The sequence below is a fragment of the Topomyia yanbarensis genome, chromosome 3 (genome assembly GCF_030247195.1).
Source record: "Topomyia yanbarensis strain Yona2022 chromosome 3, ASM3024719v1, whole genome shotgun sequence".
NCBI classification, from domain to species: domain Eukaryota; kingdom Metazoa; phylum Arthropoda; class Insecta; order Diptera; family Culicidae; genus Topomyia; species Topomyia yanbarensis.
Genome location: NC_080672.1, coordinates 130,483,146 through 130,507,765, shown reverse-complemented (window position 1 = coordinate 130,507,765; position 24,620 = coordinate 130,483,146). Strand labels below are relative to the sequence as shown.

Below are 24,620 nucleotides of genomic sequence, written 5' to 3'. Positions count from 1 at the left end.
TTTCGAGGGAGTTTTTCCAACTCGAAAAAAATGTCGAAACTTTAGCGTTGCGTTGCGTTGTGACGATGATTTTGGCGGATTGCACACCGACTTCATTATGTTTGACTGCTAATTATCTAATAAGAGTTGCTCAGGAAATGGTAAGTAGGAATTCATACCAATCCGGCCTATATTGAAACCTCAAAAGCATGATAGCTACCACTGCCGGCCGCCCCCATCTCTAACGTTCACGGAACGTTCGAGAAGGGGGCTAACAAAGGATAAAAGATAAGGTAGACGGGAAGCGTTGATGCTTCACCTACTTAACGGAAGGTAGACGACTCATCAGAATCTTCCATAGGTGTCGCGGAGTTGGTGGTTTGGAAGGGTATAAGGTCTAGGATACGCTCCATGCAAGCGATGCGACCTGTAAAGCATGGTTTATTAAGTAGTAGTTTAGTTGGTTTTCGAGTACACGGTAACTCGAAAAATGAAAGATCTTGTTTAGTTTTTGGTTCTTTGTAAACTCTGGGTAGCCGGCTACCGGGAGTATCCTATATTTTCCAAACAAAAGCAATTTGAACTCCACACAGCCGACCGTGAGAGTATTGCCTAGAAAAACTAATCTTATCTGCATAATGCACCGGATCCCGAGCAAAGTCCAACATCAAAATTGCAGCAAATAGACAACATATTTTGATATCAAGCATCAAATTGAAATCTTATTTTGATATCAGTTTAAACTTTTTCAGATATGACATCATATTTTGATCTCATTTTGATGTGCTTCCATTTTTAGAAAAAAATGTTTGTTTCTATTTCTTTGACAAACATCAAATTGATTACTTATTTTGTTATCAATGAAATATTTCACCATCTCAATGAGTTTTCAATTTGCTTTCACTGATAGCATAAATAGTTTTCTGTTTGATGTCATAGTGCAATTTTTCTGCTTTCGATTTTGATCTTTTAACCGTTAAAACGACCAAAATGATAACAACCTGAGCAATCATTCCCTACTACATCACAACATCAAGTTTAGTTCTCAATTTGTTATCAGACTCTGCTCGGGATCACTATTTATTGCGACAGTATTCAGACAAATTTCGATATTCCTTCTCTACGATATATTTATTGGGTTGAAAACTACCGAGTGATAATATGTTGTACAAACAATGTGTTATGATAGCTCGAGATGCTATAAATCAAGGAAAGTATTTCCTATTTTACATATCGGATGGTTTGTGAAATACAAGTATATGAACGATAATATCGAACATTGAAATGAAATACAAAGGATCGCTAATCTGATGCACGGGCTTGTTAGCAATAACGGAACTTGAAAATAGATTCATAAAAACAGACGCGGCGACTTTTTAGTACGTAGTGACCCGTAATCATCGATACTAGTCAGATTAAAGTCTAATTAGGGCTGATTTCCAACCAACTAATTATTGAGAAAAAATATTAATCGAGAGTTGTTACAAACCGAGCCTACAAAAGAAAACCAAGAAATAACGAGCTGCTTAAAATAACCATTAACTGTAGGGGAGAGTTAGGTCACTCGATTCTTGGGGATATTTGATTCTCTGGCCATATCTCATAATCTGTACGCATAAAGTTATCACAATATTAAAAGTAAATGAAATATTTGGTCGTTTATGATGTTTAAAAAAAACAATCTGATATATTACATCTGGTTTGGAAAATTTATATAATATTTTAGAAATTATGTGTTCAAATCCATCTAGAATGACTTTTTACAAATTTTTTGAGCGGTTCTATGTGATCGTCCAACTGATTACATAGGAATATCTTCAAGTATGATTACTTTCTAAGGGCTTTTGTCTAAAAAAACATGTTTTTCGAATAAAAAGTTTCATAACACATACAAAAAAATAAATTTTGTTCACCTCATATGGTAGGTATCTTTGATCCCTGTAACACTGGGTATTCTTGATCCCTATCATTAGTTCTCTCAAACACTTTCGAAATGTACAGAAATAGAAAAACATCGTTTCCATAAAGTACGTGGTTTGTCTGCTATCCGGAAGGCGCCATCGTATCTGCGGTGCTGTCGAAGCGGTACCGGAAACTGCGTCAAGACGTCATGAAGGCTTTCAAAGCTAATGCATAACTTTCGGGCAGAGATATGGGAAGTTTTTTTCAAGTATAGGATTGGATCGTAAAGCAAAACATTATGGTCAAAATCGAGGGTCTGAAAATGTACGATCAGGATCTGAACATATTCACTTAAAATGCAAAGGATGATGATTTGATGTATATCAAATTTGACTTGAAACAGCTTCCGGGACAGAAAATTTATGTTACTAAAGATCAAGGAGATGTTCCCAAGAAGTACAAATTGTTGTTACAGACAAGTTTGCCGGAAAGTGCATGATCTGGAAATAATTTTTCAGTTATGGCCGTAACGCCCAGATTTTCATCACAACTAACAATATGAACCGAGTTATACATTACCGATTGTCTGAAAAGCATCTAGTAGTTAATTAGGTCTCACCGGGGCCCTCCCAAGTTTTTGCTAGATTTAGCGAGTAGCCACTACAGTAAAAATACGCGATAGCGATAGCGGTACCGGGATAATGACGTCAACGTCCTTGAGAAGGGGATGAACTTCCCAAATTGTTCGGAATATATAGTATATAGGAATTCTATCCAATCCAAATCTATACCCTCTATAAATATATAGAATGAAAACATGGCTAAGGATGCTATTTCAATGACCAGATACACCGAAAACCCGTTTTTATCAGCCCCATTGGTGTATCTTTGATTGACAAAATGGGGTCAATAACAAAACTTATTCATTTTTTTATAAACCGAAGCTGTTAAAATATTCATCATTAGTCCGTATACTGGTAAACTGGCTGGTAAACGAAATCGGGTCGAAAAGCTGCCAAAATGGGGGGGGCTGATAAAAACGGGTTTTCACTGTACTGGAAAAAAATAGCCGATTATGATGACCAGCCCAAGCCAAAAGTTCAAATTTTCATTTGAGAGGAATGAAAATCGCAAAAACCCACAATGTATCTTTAAACCAGAATCAATATGCTTTTCTTCTTTAATTATTATTCTTTAATTAAAAAAATCCATGCATCAATAGTTCACAAGTTATTTGGGATTGAAAAACGGACTTCAAAAAATCATAGTGCTAAAAACGCGAGAATTATTTTGCACTTATTCAATGGAATGATAACAAGATACAAAAATAATTTGGTAGCCTTTTTTGAGAAACCAGTTTTTGGATTTAGGAAATAAATGAATCAAAATAAAGCTCAATAACAAAATAAAATAGCTGTTTTATGATCAAACCTAAACCAAAAATTTATCTGATAATGCAGGGTTAACATAACCAAAAGTTTTTGAGCTGTCAGCACCCCCCCCCCCCCCCCCATTGGAAAAGGCTGCGCACGCCTATGGTCCCAACTAAAATATATATTTAAAATGTTTTGTAAAGCTGACGAAGCATTGTTTTCGAGTGTTATGTCTGTTTGCCTGTGATTTAATGGTCAAAAATTTAATTAATGTCAGTTTTGGGTCCACCGATATTCATAGGCGGTGCCAGCCGTATGGTAAAGGGGGGGGGGACACACCTTCTTGGAATAATGTGTCTGATGCACGATTTGTAAAATGAAAATTCGAGTCTTGGAAACGCATTTCATGACAGGAGTAGAGTATGGCGAAAAATGTGTCAAACAAAACACAGAACTTATGTTTTATGTTCCTTAAGAAATCTTCTAAAGATGAAAAACTTTTTGTTTGGATAGGCGGAGGAACACGTGCCCCCCTGGAGCCGCCAGTGCCGTATTTTGTAACCTATTTTAGCGATGGAGAAATTATCCACGTCGACATCCACAAGAAAATAGATCTTGATTGACCCAAAATAGGTCACACAATAATTCCCGATCTTAATTAAGTAAAAGTAAAATTGAATTTTACGAAGATAAACTAGTAAAGCATGCATAACTGACAGTTTTGTATCATACTAAAAAGCCTATTTCGTCGCTGTTGTGCTATCTTATGACAAGCGCCATTTGACACATTCCGAGAAAAACGATTTTTAAAGTTTGAAATAGAATATTTTGAAATTTATAATTGGTAGAAGCAATTCAGAGAAGACAATTGATGCTTCTCTCTATTCTGTATTAATCTTTCAAATATTACGAAGATCGATTGCCTATGCTGCAAGTTTTTACTAGAAATGTAAACAAAAGTCGTACTCACACGTGTCATAGGTGTGTATTGATGACAAAATTTGTATGGCGTGTCATAATCGTGCATGGAAAGTTTCCCATAGAAAAAAATCATCAATTATTAACTTTTATTCATATCTTTGGCTTCATTTAGTCTATAAGCAATCGATGAAATGCTGTCGGAGAATCTGAAAAAATGGTTATTTTTGGTTACAGTGTTGCCAAATATGCTATATTTCCAGTTGAAATCATAAACAAGATACCTTGAGCCAATCCCCAGACGCAGTCATTTGAAGCAAAAATTTAAAAATTTCTCAGCACGTTTCTCGCTATATCTCGGTAATAAAATAGAATGTCAAAATCCTGAAAACGCCACTTTGATATTTTTTAGACAAAAGATGTGGCATATCTAATCAGGATATCGTCACACTCAGTTTACCATAAAATAACGTTTGCCATAAGATAGCATAACAGCGGCGATTTATGAATGAATACATTGCCACTCAAAACAACATTGCAAAAAACGCATCTAAGTCCACGAATAAAATGATTTTCGATTCTTTAATATTTATTGCTTCGATATATGATTAAACCGCTGTATTCGCTATATATGTGTACTTTAAGAAAATTACAAGAATGACAAAATAAAACTAGAAAGCTTGTTCTATACATGAAATGTAACTTAACTGTCTTCAATTCTTTCTTCAGATCTTCTCAGATAAGTTTAATAGGATTCGATCGCCTACTACAAACGATGACCTGACCTGATAAGCCAGAAGGTTTGGTTCAATATGTAACATTCGATGTTGATTGGTTATACTTAAACTGTACGAAAGGAATATATTTGATTTATGGTTAATCTAAATGTATTAAGAAATGAAATATTTCACGTTAAGTAGTGTAGCCCTACGTCTACAGTCCGTGAAACCTCATAGGGCAGTCCCTAATATATTTTTATACGTTTCACATAGTTACCAATACATCAGCAAGAAGCATTCAATAGAGACAGCCATTTATGCAAACGGTTTCGAAATCCTCTTGTTTTTTGCAGTTCAAACTATCCTCACTAAACAAAAGTAAGCAAAACAATCACGTCAAAAATTATGTGCTTATTCATGGTCTAACAAGGTTGGTGTTTTCATATCAAATTATTACATATCCCTCTTGTGGAATAAAGAGTATTTAAAAAAAATGTATTGTAACTTTGTAGCTTATTGAGGCTAGAATAGAATTTATTACCAGAATCTCCAATTTGTTGATTTCAGCTCACCATTATCGGTACCCAGTTACCGCACAAACACAGTAATATGAGTCCAAAGACGAGCGGCCACTTGATCCCGACCCGCACGATTCGCCGATGTATTTATGCACGCTGTAATGGTATTAGTAACGTTACTCATCACCGCGCAGATCAAACCCGAGCTGCCGTTGTTACGAACCAAGCTGCCGTTCCTTCATTGAGTGAGTGGTGAGGTGCAAATAAGTACCCCCAAGACTTGCTATTAGTTAAGCCGCTTATTAGCGTTGTTATTTTGACTGGCTCATTGTACACATTAGAGCACACGCTTCCCCTTCGGTCTCAGCTGCTGCTGCTGCGTCGCGTCTCCGGGGCTCAAGCAGTTGTAGACCTAGTTGTAGATCACAGCACTCCATTTGTTGCCTCTACTACAAGAGGGGGGACCGCTTCTAAACCTGTTGCTGGCTGGTGGTTTCCAAGACCCACAACGAGAGTGATATCGGCTACCGAAACAAGTTGGCTGCTGAAGCACAGCCAACGCGGAGAATCTTCTCATCGCGACTCGCCAAGAGTCACTTCTGAGATGTTGCCGCTGGTTGGCACTCGGCGCGTTACAAGTGCGGATAAATTATGCATAATGAGATTGCATTTACGATCACGACCCAAGCCCGCAGCTCGATCGACCAGACTTCCCTTCGAGCCCTTCATTGCTCTACGGATGTGCTGATGAATAGTGTAGTGTTTGGTCTATTGAATCCCCTGCAAAAACTGTGACGAAGACCTTGATGAGAAGTGTGAAACGGCAATAGATAGTTCCGTGCCTCGTAGCGAGAAGGAATTAATCTGTTTTTCGGCTGCCTTCTAGGGGTTTCATATTGCTAAAAGACCATTAGCGTGTGAAAGGATTTATCGAACTAGTATTTGCTACTTGATGTAGGAATATTGCGATTGATTTCTACTGGTTGTGATTTCTTCTAAGCAGAACGTGCACAATTAGCATGTGGAAGACTTAAAATTGGAGCTCATTAATCATTTTTACTGGGAAACCAAACTGGAAAGGATACCACCTTGCTGGTTTTGAAGCTGAAGGGGATGAGAGTGTGGCAAAATCTTAGTCAAAAGGAGTTATATAGAAAGAAACGGTCGTGGCAATACGAAATATTTAAATATTTTATAGATGTGATCCATTTCGCCAATGATTGGCAGAACATCGAAAGGATATATTACAGAATAAACAGTTGTTTGTAATGTTTCATTAAACTTTCTAAAACATACTAAGATGTACACGAATCTTTGTGCATTATTATTTTGATTGATGGATCTTCCGATTTCAATGATTCTCATCAAACATTTTCAAAAAAATTTACCGACTAAGCACTATATATCTAGCGTAAGAATAAAATTTTACCAGCCCAGTCTCGAAAGCACAGAAAGCGAGGATCTCGCAAAACATTAATTGTCCGCCAGTATGTCAGTAGGTTGCAGCCATTAATTGCCTTACGCCTTCCGTTTAAAATATTTGCTGCTCCATCTTCCTTGAATGTACTGTACACCCATGCAGAGCAGGTCAGAGTCTGAAATATCTCTTGTTATTGTTTCGAGCGGTCTGATCCTTCAGCGGGCCCCAAATTGTGCTAGTTCAAGAGGGAAATGATCTGCATTTTCGTTCAAGCTGCTGGACACGTCGTTGTCAGTGAGTGATGGGGTGTCGTTTTTGGCTCCTTCGGGGAACAGAAAGCAACACCAAAATTTCGAGGGAACGTGGAACCTGCGTTCGATGAAACGAATAAGATAACTTACTTACGTAAAGACGTGCACTCATTTGTACCGAGCTGCTGCTGGATGTTTCCAAAAGTTTAAAACTAAAGATTCTCCGCACAACGTCAGTCCAACCAGACAATGACAGTTCCAATTGGTGTGCCTCTTTGCGACAAGCGCGTGAAAAAATTTCCCTGTCCACCAGTGTCACATTCGGGCACAGCAGAAGTCAGCTACTTGAGATGGCCGCAGTGTCAACCAGTTTCAACAGTAAAACAGACAAAAAACATACCCGCCGAAATCCGTAAAATTTATTTAAATTGTGATCTTGCGTAGGTGTAAACTACTTTGTGTTCTTCTACCGAAAAAAGCCAGCGACGCAGCTCGGAAGAAGGTGCCGCTGTTGCGAGATGAGATAATTTTGATCGAGAGCATCGTAAATTAGCGGCCAACGGTTCTCCGAGACGTGTGTTTGGACCGTTGGTTGTTGGTTGATTACTTGGTTAGTGTAGCCTCCGGCACTGTACCAGAAACGCGAGAAAACGACTTTATTTTTATCTCGATCGGGGCGACTGGATGCCCGTTTGCATCGGTCAAAATATGTCCCATTTGGGGTGGACACGCTTGCAACGTTTGGGATCGGTAGAGCGTGCTGGTGCATATTTTCCAAGCCAATCAATGGCGTCGGAGTTTTTGGATTCAAAAGGTAGTTGAGTTCGTATTTGTTATAGAATTGCTTATTTCAAATTATAGATTTTAGAATATTGGTGAAAATATTTTGTAGCTTTCTTTGGGTTAGTGAATATTATTATAATCGCAAAATTTGAGTAAAATCTCTCCTTTAGGTTCCGTACTGCCGTTCTACGCATACTTGTCCTATGTATATAGGGAATCCCATAGAATATGGGACAATTAAGCTTATAACGGCAGTGTAAGTCCTTAGCATAAAATGTTGATACATATTTGACTACATCCAGGACACTTGATGAGTATGATGATGATAGTCCACTCCCTGTTTCTCCAGACACAATCCAATGTTAGGCGACAACGTTTGCAAGCCTCGTGCAACTGTTCGTCGTTACAAAATTCTATGATGTTCGTCCAAAAAACTTAACTGAATACTTTGAAAGACCTATCACAACGTTAGTGTTATGTGTATCGATTTTGTTGGCTATTTTTGACAAATTTGAGACTAAGAGAAACGAAAGCAATGAAATTGAAAGACGGATAGGTGTTCCAGAGCGAATCAGTTATAAACTTAGACCGGAAAGCTAGGACTAGGCAGGCTCATATGGACATGATCGAAAGAAAATGTGAAGAATTCTTTGCCTTCTGCTAAGTAGGAGTTGGGCATTGCACCCAAGTCTACCGCATGGTCTATGGTAGAACATAACTCATCATCATGTTTTCTCGCCGACGCCGGCAGAATACCTATCCGTCTTTCAATTTCAATGCTTTCGTTTCTCTCAGTCTCAAATTTGCCGAAAATAGCCAACAAAATAGATACAGTAGCAATTAAAACATAGTAACATAGTTATTGTTATGTGTTCGTCATTTACCAGATTGCCTATTAACTCTTGTAGGTAAGAATGTCGCATTAGGAGACAACGAAGATTTAGATTTTCCTATCTACACTTCTCAAACTTTAGAGCTTCCATATGTTCCAGAAATTTGATCGCCGATATGTACAGAACAAATTTTATGAAATCTCGAAATTTTACTCATTTAAAGTAAAAATAATTTTACTCATTTAAAGTGAATAAAAAACCCCCTTTAATTGAAAAATTATCTCGAAAACTCAACGTTAGGGATAGGAATTTTTTACAAAGAATGCGTCACCGAGCCGCTTGCCAATATTTTTGCATAGAAAAATTACGGAATGTTATTGTGGTAGTACATTATAATATACAAAAGTTTTAATCCATTCGCTTCACCCAAATTTAAAAAAAAATCAAAAAAAGTGTTTATTTCACGCTAAAACTCTTACCTCCCCCACGCTCCTTAAATAATAAGGTGTTCACAAACACTTGAGGATTTTCGGAAACGAAGGCGCTCAAATTTATCATCATTTGTTTTATTTAATAACTATATTTCATTAATTATTCTATTTTTTTAATCATTTTTGCCAGTTTGTTTGCTTTGTGCATTTTATTCATTTTGTTCATTTTTAGTATTGTATTCATTTTAATTATATTTAATTCGTTTTACTCTATTCATTTTGTTAATTTAGTTTATTCAATACTCATTTGGTTCATTACATAATTTTTTTCATTTTATCAATCTCATACATTTTATTCTTTGAAATCTTTTTGTTAGGTTCATTCATTTTATGCGCTTTATTCATTTCAGCCATTCAATTGATTTTGTTAGCCACTTTTATTTCGGTAGCTCTTTAAATTCTTTGAACTTGTTGGATGGTTTTTGTTTATTTAGAGGGAAGTAGCCCAAGTCGACCCGCTGGCCAATTCAGACCCTCAGCTGTTTCTCAGCTATGGTAAAATTATGAAAAGCGTATATATCATTTTCATGGCTGTCATGTAGTTCTGTTCTATCTCACAAATTTTTTTTACAAAGTTTTATATATCAAATAGAACTTTTCATTTCACAATTCGAAATTTAGTGAAAATTAAATAGGAATAAATTAGGCCAAAATAGGAATTTATTTCTATTACAAAAAAATTAAAGGGTTACAAGACACGACCGCAGTTACATTGAAAATGCAGCATTATTAACCCTTAAAGGAGCAATTTTTTTCATTATATATTCGTTATAATAAGGACAGATCGCTAATAACTGTGTTTTGGATTTTTTTATTAACTTTTGGTGCAGACGGAAGACCATCCTTTTATGCGACAAATAAAAATATTTTCATCATTCTTTTTGCTGTGCCTTTCGCTTAGTGACAGGGTTGCCACATTCACTGATTTTCTTTAAAGGTTTTGTAAAACTATCGGGTTGGTAGATTATTTTGAAGAATATTTGCATATATTATGATTCATTGGTAAAGATACAAAATTACCAAGCACAAACTTAATACAAGTTAATAAAAGGAATTATCTAATTGAATTCATTTTTCCATGATGTATTCGTCCTAATAAAGACGGCTTGCTAATAACTATATTTTGGGATACGTGACGAGAATCCTATGGAACGATTTGAGCCTTGCCTGCACGTCTGATACGCACGGCATAAACCAGAAATTCGCCATCTCGCTTCTGTTCCGCCATCGTCGTTTGAAGCTACGAAAAAAATCCTTCCAGCGCACAGACAAACGTTCCTCTTCCGTAACTCGTGATCAAATGAAAAATCTAACAACTATCCTACAAGCAGTAATAGCGATAATCCAACCGATCCTGCCAGCAGAGCAGGCATTGCAATGAAGTATTTCGGTCAAAAACATTCCTTTTATATCAAGCGATGAATTGTGTAGGACGCTTATATGTAAATGTCGAGATGAGGCCCGTGTTAGGGAAAGTCTTGCGCAAATTTGTGAAAATTGTATATGTTTCCCTATTTATTGTATATTTACGGATTTTTCAATAGTGTGCTAATAAAATACACAGATAAATTTGATAACAATGTTTTACTGGCAATTTTCTGAATCGATTGGTGTTCGAATCATGAAAATCCGTCAATAATTAACAAAACGTAAGCGCAAACTTTGTCTCTTTTCTTACATTTTCCCAATGTTTTTACAATAATATGGATTTTTCAATAGTGTACAGTTGAAATACCAATTTATAGTTGCACTCAATTTTTAAGTTGAACTTCTCTGAATCTATTAGTATTTAAATGACGCAAATCCATCAATAATTAACTGCGCTACAGTTGTTTAAAATTATGCCACATTTTCGTGACGCAGTTCGAAATCAGATTTTAGTTTTACACCTAGCCCCAGCCCCATATAGTAGAGTAAAGCATTTTCAATGCTACAAAAATCGATAAGAAATGGGTGGTCCGAATTGGAACAGGGTTGGGGTAATTCGGACTTTTTTCGCAGAACCGTTCATACACACTACTGTAAAAGATCGGACAAAGTCGCCTTATAAAAAAATGTGCACAATTCATCAGGCTTTCAAGAAAAAATATTTATTTGTGAATCGGTTGACACGTTCCAGACCTATAGCTCATAAACCCTTACTAGGTCCGAATTGGCCCAGTTCCCCCTGATAATTTTATTCTTTTTTTTTAATTTTCGTCAATGTCGCATTCTGTTTTATCCCCTATCATTCATCTCTATCATTTCATTCGTTTTCTTCACTCTATTCGTTTTATTCGTCTTTCATTTATTTTAATTATTTAATCTTTATATTCATTCAATAAATTCCAATCATTTTATTTATAGTATTTGTTTTAATTGTTTGATTATATATATTTTGTACTTTCTTGATTTTATACGTTTCATCAATTTAACTAATTTTATTATTTTAAATTAATTGGTAACTGTGATATCTTATATTAGGCATCATTTTTTCTATTTTATTTATTTATTTCTGCATGTACTTCTTTTTTGTATTATTTTATTTATGTTTGTTATTTTATTAAGGAAGGAGGCTGTACACAAGCCCGATGAGAGGGGAGGTCAGCCAGGGCAATTGCCCTGGGACCCGGGTCATATTTGGGGGCTCGCGTTTTTACCCAAAAGATGGGCGAACACGTCCGGTATTCATAGAAGAACAATAAAAATAGTAATATGTAGTACGTACTTTATTTGTAATAATCCGCCTCATTAAATCGATATATAATGAAAGCGTAAAAAATGAAACCTTTATTTGATAGTTAGCGGAGTTACCTACTGTGTACAAGTGAAAAATAACGAGTTTTATTGCTTGAATCGACGGAGTACACTACAAAATATGGAGAAGCCAATTCAAAGTATTTTCGAAGAAAGCTGTAGAGCGTCAAACAGGAATGCGAGCGCATGCGTCACCTTCTACGTTCACTTCTTTGCTGGTGGTGCCGGTTGTTGGCTTGGAGCACTGGGCGCGGTAATTGTTGAGTGAATATTTGTTTTCCTGTCAGATCCGTAGATATTGGTTTTGTAGCCGTTTGTGGTTTGGCATAAGGTAACGGTGTGCTGTTTACGGTTATAGTAGGTGGGCTTTTTTAGCTGCTTTTGCACAATGTTTTCCTTGGTGCAGTGTCTTTTTGTAGAATTCGCGCATAGGAATCTGTCGTCGGTCGGTGTGTCGGTGCATAACCAGTGTTGTCTGACGAAACATCCTATTTTCGGTTATTCGGCAAAAAAATGGTTGAGTATGAAGGAATTGGTTTGTACGAAAGCAATCTCATCACAAGAACAACGTCAGAGACACTCGGGAAAATGCGAAGTTTCAGCTGTTATGGAAGCCACTTCTCCGTATCTTGACATAAATTTGTTAATCACGATATCAGGGGTGCATGAACAAAATTTATGTAAGTGCATCTGTTTAGAGCCCTTGCCTATATATACGGGGATGGTGTTGTTAACGTGGCAGCTTTCGTTGGTATGATGCACGTTAATCCGCGAAACAAGCGACTGCTTAATGTTTGATATGGTTCATTTGCAGGGCGTTAACTCCTCCCGGATTGAGCACAATCTGCACATTTAGTAATTGTTTCACTGCCAGAATAGCAGGCCATTTCTAAAAATCAATAATAACACAATTCATCTGCAGTCGTTTTGGCCACGTATCTATAGCGGAACGATTTTTAGCTTAGCTGGGCGAGATGAGAAGGTAGACTGATTTCAATTAGCCGGTGATTAAAATGGATTTTTTTTTATTTTTGTATTTTTATAGCACTTTTAAGGAATTGTTCCTCTTAAAATGCATTGTGTTGAAATAGAACAGTGATTTTGGGCCTCGTAAAATATGCGAACCCAATTATAATGTGCGAAATAAAGAAATCAAATCAGTTAAGTTTACCAAGAGCACTTGTACTCGGTTGCCCGCTGTATTCCTATAATCGTAATTGGCTTTACGATCGAACTATATTCACGGATGAAAACATGTTTTTTCACCGTTCGATGTAGAATAAGTTCAGCAGTGGAAAGAATGGTTTTGTTTCTGTGAATTTTCATTCGGCCTGATCAAAATTGCAGCATATTTTGGGTTATCATCAAATTATTATCTTACTTTGATCGCAGTTTATATTTTTCAAATATGACATCATGCTATCAACAAGAAATTTCAACATCTTAAATAACTTTCAATTTTCTCTCGTTGATAGCATTAAGGTTTAACTGAGAGTGCCTCAATATGCGACCATCTTTGAAAACTAAAAAAGCACTATGTGTTTCAATCAAACGACTGATCAAACGTGATGTCCCGTTCGAGCAGAAGTTCTGTTTATGCCGATGAGACACAAGTGAAGCCGAAACTTGTCTTGGCTTAGCAGGCCTATGCGAAAGCACTATGCTATATTTCACCCTAAGGAGGAAAATTTGGTAAAAACCAAAATTTCTCACTAGGGTGAAAATTTGTTGGTAAAAACCAGTCTTTGTACAGGAGGGCACAAATCCTTATTTCATACTATGTTGCGTTTCGGCTTCGCCTCTTCAGAAACCGACACTAACGTATTGTCGGAATAGATTAGCGCCGGCTTGACGCAAATCCCTTAAAACTAAAACACACTATGTGTTTCAATCAAACGACTGATCAAACGTGATGTCCCGTTCGAGCAGAAGTTCTGTTTATGCCGATGAGACACAAGTGAAGCCGAAACTTGTCTTGGCTTAGCAGGCCTATGCGAAAGCACTATGCTATATTTCACCCTAAGGAGGAAAATTTGGTAAAAACCAAAATTTCTCACTAGGGTGAAAATTTGTTGGTAAAAACCAGTCTTTGTACAGGAGGGCACAAATCCTTATTTCATACTATGTTGCGTTTCGGCTTCGCCTCTTCAGAAACCGACACTAACGTATTGTCGGAATAGATTAGCGCCGGCTTGACGCAAATCCCTTAAAACTAAAACACACTATGTGTTTCAATCAAACGACTGATCAAACGTGATGTCCCGTTCGAGCAGAAGTTCTGTTTATGCCGATGAGACACAAGTGAAGCCGAAACTTGTCTTGGCTTAGCAGGCCTATGCGAAAGCACTATGCTATATTTCACCCTAAGGAGGAAAATTTGGTAAAAACCAAAATTTCTCACTAGGGTGAAAATTTGTTGGTAAAAACCAGTCTTTGTACAGGAGGGCACAAATCCTTATTTCATACTATGTTGCGTTTCGGCTTCGCCTCTTCAGAAACCGACACTAACGTATTGTCGGAATAGATTAGCGCCGGCTTGACGCAAATCCCTTAAAACTAAAACACACTATGTGTTTCAATCAAACGACTGATCAAACGTGATGTCCCGTTCGAGCAGAAGTTCTGTTTATGCCGATGAGACACAAGTGAAGCCGAAACTTGTCTTGGCTTAGCAGGCCTATGCGAAAGCACTATGCTATATTTCACCCTAAGGAGGAAAATTTGGTAAAAACCAAAATTTCTCACTAGGGTGAAAATTTGTTGGTAAAAACCAGTCTTTGTACAGGAGGGCACAAATCCTTATTTCATACTATGTTGCGTTTCGGCTTCGCCTCTTCAGAAACCGACACTAACGTATTGTCGGAATAGATTAGCGCCGGCTATTCCGACAATACGTTAGTGTCGGTTTCTGAAGAGGCGAAGCCGAAACGCAACATAGTATGAAATAAGGATTTGTGCCCTCCTGTACAAAGACTGGTTTTTACCAACAAATTTTCACCCTAGTGAGAAATTTTGGTTTTTACCAAATTTTCCTCCTTAGGGTGAAATATAGCATAGTGCTTTCGCATAGGCCTGCTAAGCCAAGACAAGTTTCGGCTTCACTTGTGTCTCATCGGCATAAACAGAACTTCTGCTCGAACGGGACATCACGTTTGATCAGTCGTTTGATTGAAACACATAGTGTGTTTTAGTTTTAAGGGATTTGCGTCAAGCCGGCGCTAATCTATTCCGACAATACGTTAGTGTCGGTTTCTGAAGAGGCGAAGCCGAAACGCAACATAGTATGAAATAAGGATTTGTGCCCTCCTGTACAAAGACTGGTTTTTACCAACAAATTTTCACCCTAGTGAGAAATTTTGGTTTTTACCAAATTTTCCTCCTTAGGGTGAAATATAGCATAGTGCTTTCGCATAGGCCTGCTAAGCCAAGACAAGTTTCGGCTTCACTTGTGTCTCATCGGCATAAACAGAACTTCTGCTCGAACGGGACATCACGTTTGATCAGTCGTTTGATTGAAACACATAGTGTGTTTTAGTTTTAAGGGATTTGCGTCAAGCCGGCGCTAATCTATTCCGACAATACGTTAGTGTCGGTTTCTGAAGAGGCGAAGCCGAAACGCAACATAGTATGAAATAAGGATTTGTGCCCTCCTGTACAAAGACTGGTTTTTACCAACAAATTTTCACCCTAGTGAGAAATTTTGGTTTTTACCAAATTTTCCTCCTTAGGGTGAAATATAGCATAGTGCTTTCGCATAGGCCTGCTAAGCCAAGACAAGTTTCGGCTTCACTTGTGTCTCATCGGCATAAACAGAACTTCTGCTCGAACGGGACATCACGTTTGATCAGTCGTTTGATTGAAACACATAGTGTGTTTTAGTTTTAAGGGATTTGCGTCAAGCCGGCGCTAATCTATTCCGACAATACGTTAGTGTCGGTTTCTGAAGAGGCGAAGCCGAAACGCAACATAGTATGAAATAAGGATTTGTGCCCTCCTGTACAAAGACTGGTTTTTACCAACAAATTTTCACCCTAGTGAGAAATTTTGGTTTTTACCAAATTTTCCTCCTTAGGGTGAAATATAGCATAGTAAAAAAGCAGTTTTCTACTTTGCGCATTAAACATTATTTATGAAAATCGATCAATGCATTCGGGGTATTTGTAATGTACTACTGATTGATTTTGCTAATTGTTTGGAAAAATCGGCCTTTTTATTTTCAAAGATGGCCGCTTTTCCAGGCTTTTTCAGTTGAAATTCTATTAATCATTATAACGACCAAAACGAGTAATCATTACCGAAAACATCACAACATTAAGTTTAGTTCTCAATTTGATATCAGATATTTACTCAAGAAACGAATCAACAAACAATTGCAACAACAACTGCCCAATCCATTGATATAGTGTTAAGAGACGACGAATTATCCGAACGCGCTTTTACACTCGGAAATATATCAGTTGTGATCAAGAAAGGATTTATTCTAATTCGGTAACAATTTTGGTTATATTTAAGTTCCATTGCTTTTAATATAACTAATACATAAAACCTTCCATGCCTACCTAATCGTTTTATATGCTTCCTACAGGGTGTTATAAACCAATTTTATGACTAGTTGGCCCAGTTTTATTGTCACCATGTTATGCAAACTACCATAGGAGTAGTAGTTCTATTATAGTTATATTCTCTGGTTATATTCTACTTTTTATGTGTAATACTAAACCTATTGCATAAGCCGTGTGGTGTCCGGCGGGCTGAACTCTTTTTGCACTATTTCAGCTAAGAATAGAACCTCTGGGGATTTCTCCCAAGTCGTAAGAGGCGACTAACAACATGCTAGGAGTTCCTAGGTCAAAGTATTGCTCCGTACCGAAGACTTAACCAGGACGGACTTTAAGGTTTTGCATCATAGCCTTTATCATTTCTGTATTTAGTGAATCACGGACATATTTCTGATTCGCTATTCCCGATTGTGTCCCAACATTTTTGGTTTCTTTTGGCGGTTGTATAATAGCCGTAAAGGATGAAGTCTAATTCTACACTAAGTAACAGCATATATTAATATACCGGCTCTTCCACGCCAAGGTATAACTTCCAAAGCATTTGTTTAAAAACCGTTTTTAAAAAAGTAAACTTTCATTTAGGAAATTTATTAAATTGGCCTAAGATGAAGCTGTCGAATTGTACAAACAGTTTTTTATGCTGCAAGCGATCTGCAGATGTGTCAAATTAGGTATTTTTTATAATATCTGGAACCGTCTACCGACAAATCTGTATTGACGAATACCTCCAAAAGTGACTTCGTGAGGTCTCATGAAGGTCTGACACTAGCTCTGTACTACTTTTGCTTTCCTAAACAGTGGAGAAAATTCAACATTCCAGAGCTTAACTCGATTAGAAAATGTAGGGCCGTCGGAAGCTAAAACTTCGTAAAATCGCACTGCTGGTCCTTTCTTCAAAATCATCCAGTACTTTGCACTCGGTTGGTCTTTGCCAGTATTACTCTTCTCCCAGATGCCAACTTGTCATTAACATTTCGCAGTGAATTTTTTCTCTTTATTTGGGATATCTTTTACACTTTTCATACGCTTTCTTTGTACTGCAAACTTTGGAAATGATTATTTAAATGTTAGTAAGACGCAATACTTCCGATGACCGGCTGTTCGGAGTTCAAATTGCTCGTTTAGAATTTTCGGCAATTAATCGCGAGCGACTTCGTACATATTGCTAAGATCATATTGTCTAAAGATAAATAGACCTCTATTATATTCCACGCGGCTTTATCCTTTTATGTAACGCCTCGCGAGAGAATAATTATTAAAATGCCTATTCGAACGGCATTCATATTTATCCTGGAGGTAGAAGTGAGGCAATATCGCCATGTGGGGCGATTTGAGCACCCCCGTTTTCCAAAAATCTATGAACAATTTTCGATTTTTTTGTTTGCACGAATGCTCCGTCAATCACCATTAGATGATGTAATACTTCAATTGTGACAAAAAACAAGTCCTAAAGCACGAAAAATACAAAAATCTGATGGGATGTCAAAAAACTGAAAATGTTAAAATGAAAATGAAAACTGCAATTTCAACAGGCTTTGATCAATCACGGGAAACTCACGGGCGGTCAACTAAGCTAAGCTAAGCTAAGTAATACTTAACCTATTGCATAAAACCTTCTTCTGACCTAGCAGCTTTGAGAACAATGAGCGTTATAAAACCATCATGTGGAAACCATTCCTGAAAAAGTTTATTAAACCGCTTTTGTTACGGCTTTCAGTTTAAACTTCGATTTTCCCCACTGACTCGAAGAGTTCAATAAAATTTTATTGAGGTTTTATTCATTAATGCCGCAGGATTCCAATCATTGAACGAAATGACAGACTGTTATGTATATAATTTTTACCAGAATATTGAATATAAAAAACCTTTACTGCCCATAAAATCATAAGGGTGCTTACAGAGTGGCCGCAAGAAGCTGGGGCTGGTACTTACATTAGAATGCGAGATGCGAGAACCCTGCTTTTTAGGGGTGGAGTTTTTATACCCCAAAATGGGATTTCGTCGGCCTTGAGATAGCTGGTCCTAGTATTATATACACGACTGCAATCCGCCGTCATACTCACTAAATCATAAAACGTATATACTACCCCACTAAAACACGAAGCATTTCATGACATTATCTTCCTATGTTTGACAACCACATCATTTTCTACAACAAAGCGCCCGCCTTTTATTTGCCATCTTGATATTCATCCAGGAAACATAAATGAATCTAGAGAAAATTTTTAATAGGACGTAAGTAACAATGAGAGATTCTCTTTGAGGTCTTTCTCTTCTGTTCATTACTCGACCATTTCAACATTTACTACTCTACTCTATGCATAATATTGTAGTAAAAACCGTCGGCTTTCGATATGTATTGAAAAATTAGTGCAAAGTGTTATAGTGACGTCGTAATAAACGAAAGAGAAAGTAAACAAAGAGAGGCTCTCAATGTTACTTACGTCCTATTGAAAATTTTCTCTAGAAATATTGATGTCACCGCTTGTTCAGAAATGCTGAAATAGGCTTTATAGACGAAATAAACCAATATACATTTGCTTGCGCATTGCATCAAAAAATTAGTAGGGAGATTTTCAGGGAAACTTTCAAAAGAGTATTGTAGAAGTAGCTTCTTTGCGGTTGATAGTTACTACAGTGCAATCAAGTAAACAAGGAGTACGAAAATTTATGCACAATTATTATAACTCCTTAGTGTATATTAAGCCCCTCATAGGAGTAATTATTTTCAAGTGGTTTTATTAAAGAAATCATATAACTTGAACGTTGGCATTGAACTACGATAAAACTGCGTTATGACTAAAATAGTTATTTTATGTTAGTTTTATTCCAGCTTTAAATAAGTATTCAGACCCGTTTCAGAACCAACCTTAGAACTAGTATCCTTAAAATTTTATCGTGGAAGTCATAACAAAGTTTTATAGCGTCACTACGGAGCAAATAAAATGGCAACTGCATAAAACCATAATAAAATCATCAGCTCACAAGGAATCCTTCTTAAAACCAAGATAAAACAATGATAGATCCTCCAAGCATTTTGATTGTTGCTTGCTACGATGGGATTCGTATTAATTTGCGAATTGTACCAGTTATACAGCATTAAACGCACACGTAAATAACATATTTTCGAGTGAATTCAACAGATATCCTGGTATTATATCATGTGATCAGTTGTTCCTTTTTTTTAATTTGTGCCAAAAATTTTGTCAGAAATCTTTTTCTTTTTGTCACAGTTCATGAATGAACTTACTAAAACCGCAAACAATACTTCAGAATTCAAGTACGAACACATCAATTTCAATAAATTTCCAACTTATAATGCTCTAAAAAATCAAATTTAGTCGAGTCTTAAACGTACTCTATAATTTGTTATTGATTTCGAATTTAAATATTTTGAATGAGGTGTTGTTGATATATTTTGTACTTGTCATTTTTATGCTGCTAAGAACTACCAGCGATTCTCAATATTTACCTTTTTGATATATGAAAGAGTTCTATGTAAAAATAGAAAGTATTACGTATTTTCTCAACATACTCCTACTGTAATAAAAGATTATTAAACTTGCCTAATTGGACTCGTGATGGTCCTTTCTGCACCGCACATACTCAATATGGTAGTCGTTATGGTGGATCCTTTATCCTTCCGAACAAATTAACCTCAATGTTTGATCTTAATTGCGCAGACCTTCATTAGTGAACGTTGTTACTGCATGTCATAAATACTTCATTGCTGGCAAGAGATATGGTTCCACCCTTCAGGGCGTTTAATCTGCACAGATGATGGCCCTGTTTACTTTTAGTCGAAAAAAAAACCCGAATCTCCCTCCACGCTCAAATGGGTTCGGCCCCACCGTTCACGTACACATTCATTTATTGAACCATCATAATTAGTGCAATATTTTAGGTGCTCTTTAAACCCTTCTTCGATGGGGGGTCTTCTGCCGGGATGGGGCGGGATAATTTTACTCCACTGTAACAATGGTGGCCCTCTGTGCCACAGTCATTAATTCTCATTTTCATCGCACGGACGCTTGCATCGGAGTGAAATTTATGGACCATTTCTTGGCGTTAACGACACCGTGGTTATTGAATTCAATAGCCTTCGTCGAATTCCAGCCAGCGGCCGAGGGCTCTCGGTATTACGAAGTAGCTTTAATGCTGGAGAAGGAATTTGTGGTGTTATGCAAATTTTTGGACAGGGAGGGACGATTTATGAACTTTCTTAAGTCTTTTGTGACCTTTTACATTGCAACATTCCAAATTTGCGTGGACCGATCCTTAAATTATCGCCAAGAAAAAACATACAAGATAGAAACAGATCAACACTACCGCTAGAATCAACATCTAGTTTCGTTCGAACCATTCGCCAATTCCTAACTCAATACCGCACACAAACGTGGGGTTTCGAAGGTCTTCCACGATTCCATGGCATTATAAATAAGGCAATCATAAACCAATCAAACCTCGAACCGGTTGCATCTTTGATCACACTTGCAGCGATCATCGCAATAGCAGGCGGTTTAAGTTTCTGTGTATGATTAGCTGCTGGCTAGTGCTGCCGTTGATACTACTCGCCATTGATCTATGACCGAAATTATCTAATTTCTATATCATTTTCAGGCCAAATGCGATCTCGAGTCGTGACTTCCCCACACTGTACACAAATTGTGGATAGACCCTTCACCCACATCATCGAACCGGGTGGGTTGGAGCGTGTGGTTTCCGCGGCTGTACGTATAGGCCAATATAACCGGTAATTTTCATGCCCATGTAATGATGGACAGTCTTCGGGTTTTCACACATCGCTCGTCCGCCAGGGCTCATTATCCATTCGTGTATTTGCTAATGGAACCGACTGAGGTTAGTTTAAGCTTTTTAGATTCGGTCGCAATCACTAAAAGTAGGGTTGAGGGATCGGGCTGCTAAAATAAAGGTTAGCGTCGGGATTTTGTTGATTGCTTTATTTGAAAAACCTCTATCAGTATAAAACGAAAGAGTTGTGTTATTGTTTTAATTGAAAAGCCAAGGATCAGGAATCATAAATAATTTGTTGGTTAAGTAGAGACCGCTCATTGACAATAGAGCTTTAGATTTTTAACTAGGGGAGCTGGTGGTAAGCACGAAACCACGAGTAAGCCCGACACCCCAAGACTTTTCCTAGCTTTCGAATCATACAATAATGACAGGATTTTATTAGTACAATTATTTTGAGGATTTCGAGAAACATCGATGCAGTGTTGGTTCATCAAACTTCAACTCAATTGCAGCTAGTTCTGCGGCGTAAACTGAAGCGGTATCACTGAGTTTGTAGGAGGCGGTGAACTTTTGATTGAAAATAACGAAGCCAGTGGACCCTTCGAGGTTTGATCCGTCAATATAAAACATCTTAGAACAGTCGACTTCTCGGAATTTATTATACATTTTTTTGGAACCACTTGTGAGCGTATGTGGTCTGGAATTCCACTAATCTCGTCTTTCATGGATGTGTCGAAGAAAACAGTAGATTCAGAAGTATTTATGAAATGCACACGGTTGGGATTGTAAGAAGTAGGATTAATATTTTGCGCCATGTAATCAAAGTACAGGGTCATAAAACGGGTCTGAGAATTGAGCTCAACAAGCCTTTCGAAATTTTCAATCACCACCGGGTTCAAGATATCGCATCGAATGAGCAATCGATATGAGAGTTCTTAAAATCGATTTTTCAGCGGGAGAACGCCCGACAGGACTTCGAGACTCATCGTATGGGTCGACTGCATGCACCCTAAGGCGATACGCAAACAACGATACTGAATTCTTTCGAGTTTGATGAAATGTATGTTCGCCGCGGATCGAAAGCAGAAGCATCCGTATTACATTACCGACAGTATCGTTCTTTGATACAACCTAATTAGGTCTCCTGGGTGGGCACTAGAGTGACATGAAAAAATGACCCCTATCGGCCCATGCCTGAGTCGATTCCTAGTCCCACTAGAAATACTGGCTTCAAATTTGAAGCAAATCGGGCAAGTCTAGCTACCGGACCAACGTGTCTGAATTTTGTATGGAATTTTTCGACAATTTACATGGAGAAAACCCTCCAAATCACATTTTCGCCGCTAGGTGGCACTGTATGCATCGGATCATCACTGTAAGTGAAAATAAGAAATATAATATATTTACCTACAACTTTGTCGAATACTTCTAGTGAATCCGGCTTCGTTAAAAGAAGTTATTAAACTTTTAACCGTTGTGTATCCGACGCGGTACCCGGGTACCTTTTTAGGTTTCAATTAATAAAATTCCCATTTTTTATCCATAGCTGGAAATCGAAACTTTGCGACATCTTAGAACTTCACTAAGTCAAGCTTTTGGGTTAATAATATTGTTGATATAGCAAGGGAGGGAGTTAGGAGGGGCTCCTTACTACGTAACAGGCCGACGTGGGTACCCGGGTACCCACAAAACTGAAATACCAATAACTCAGGTAATTTCCAACCGATTTTGATGCTTTTGGATGTTTTGGATTCAGGAACTCATCCGCTTTTAGTCGTGGTAAAAATAAATCGGGTTACTTCATTCGGTTTCCGGGAATCCGGATTTCCGGAAGCAGGTTCCAGTACTGGGATACTATTTGTGAACTTCAATGCAATACTAGCAATATGGGTATCAAAATTCTTGGAATTGTATCAGTAGGCTGTATCTCGTGGTTTTGGAACCATTTGGTGATTTGACCCCGGAACGGACATTCCGGAGCAGGTTCCCGTGGGGCCGTGAGTGGCCATTCCATTCCAATTCCATTTTTTAAATTGCCATAGGGTCCCGTAACAATAAATAACAGACTTCCGAGACAATTTGAAGAGTTTTGATACTAATATTGCTAGGACATTATTAAAATGTACAAATCATACCCTAGTAATGGAACATTACCACGGAAAATCCGGATTACCAAGAACCAGATCCATTCATCCGGTTCAACTTCAAAGAATCAAAAAGTGAACGAGTTTCTGAATCCAAAACATCCAAAAGTGTCCAAATCGGTTAAAGGAAGCCATAGTTATGAGCATTTCAAATTGTGGGTACCCGGGTACCCACGTTGGCCTGTTAAAGGTGTTTTTTTTGCTGGGCACATAACTGTTAACGAAGTGATGTCTGAGGCAGTTTTGCATGGGGCCTAGCAGCGCATGATTGTGTATCAGTACTTGATTCGCACGAACTAAACATTTTTGTGAAATAATGGTTAGGTTTAGGTCAATAGTATGTTCAGAAGATTTACAGTAAGTAATACGAGTCATGTTTTGGTTAGAAAATTTTAGTTCCACATTTTACCACATAGAGGGCGCCAACACTAACTGTTCAACGGAAAGAGATAGAGATAAGGTATCTTCTACAAAGTTGTAGAACAAGCATTTTTAAATAATTCTTCCGAACATCTCGATATTCTATCTCACTTCTATGAAAAGTTAGTGTTGGCGCCCTCTATGCGGTCACAGGCGGAACTAAAATTTTCAAACCAAAACATAACTCGTATTGTGTACTATAATTATTCTGAACATACTATTCAGCTTAATCTAACCATTATCTCACAAAAATGCATAGTTGGTGGGAATCGAGTACCGATACACAACCATGCACTCCTAGGCCACCTGCAAAACTGACTCAGGCATTACTACGTTAAATGTTTAATAACTTCTTTTAACAAAGCCGGATTCACTAGCAGTTTTCGACAAAGTTGTAGGCAATTAAATTATCTTTCTTATTTTCACTTATAGTGATAATACGATGCATACAGTGCCACCTGACGACGAAAATGCGAGTTAGTGGGTTTTCTCCATGTAAATTGTCGAACAATCTCATACAAACTTCAGGCACGTTGGTCCGGTAGCTGGACTTGTCCGATTTGCTTCAAATTTGGAGCAAGTACTCCTGGTAGGACTTGGATTGAAATCAGGCCGACTGAGTTTTCAAAAAATTATCATTTTTCTGGTCACTCTAGTGGACACCCCACCATGTTCCGGTTATTTTACGAAGAAAGTTGATCCTTTGTTGGCATTTCTGTTTCAGATACCGAATATGGCATCCCCAAGTACCTTTCTAGTCGAACCAGACCCCTAGATATTTTACTGTGAAAACCTGAGCGATGGTTTGACCCATTAATA

The 24,620-nt window shown here is 37.6% G+C and overlaps 1 protein-coding gene and 1 pseudogene across 1 annotated transcript in view; one reads left to right on the top strand and one right to left on the bottom strand.

Moving 5' to 3' along the window:
- The window catches only part of LOC131694099 (protein embryonic gonad-like), a 366,208-nt gene that overhangs the window by 140,737 nt on the left and 200,851 nt on the right, over positions 1–24,620 (bottom strand). The window lies entirely within an intron of this gene.
- Positions 1–24,620, top strand: part of LOC131687208 (zinc finger BED domain-containing protein 4-like) — a 74,899-nt pseudogene that overhangs the window by 15,585 nt on the left and 34,694 nt on the right.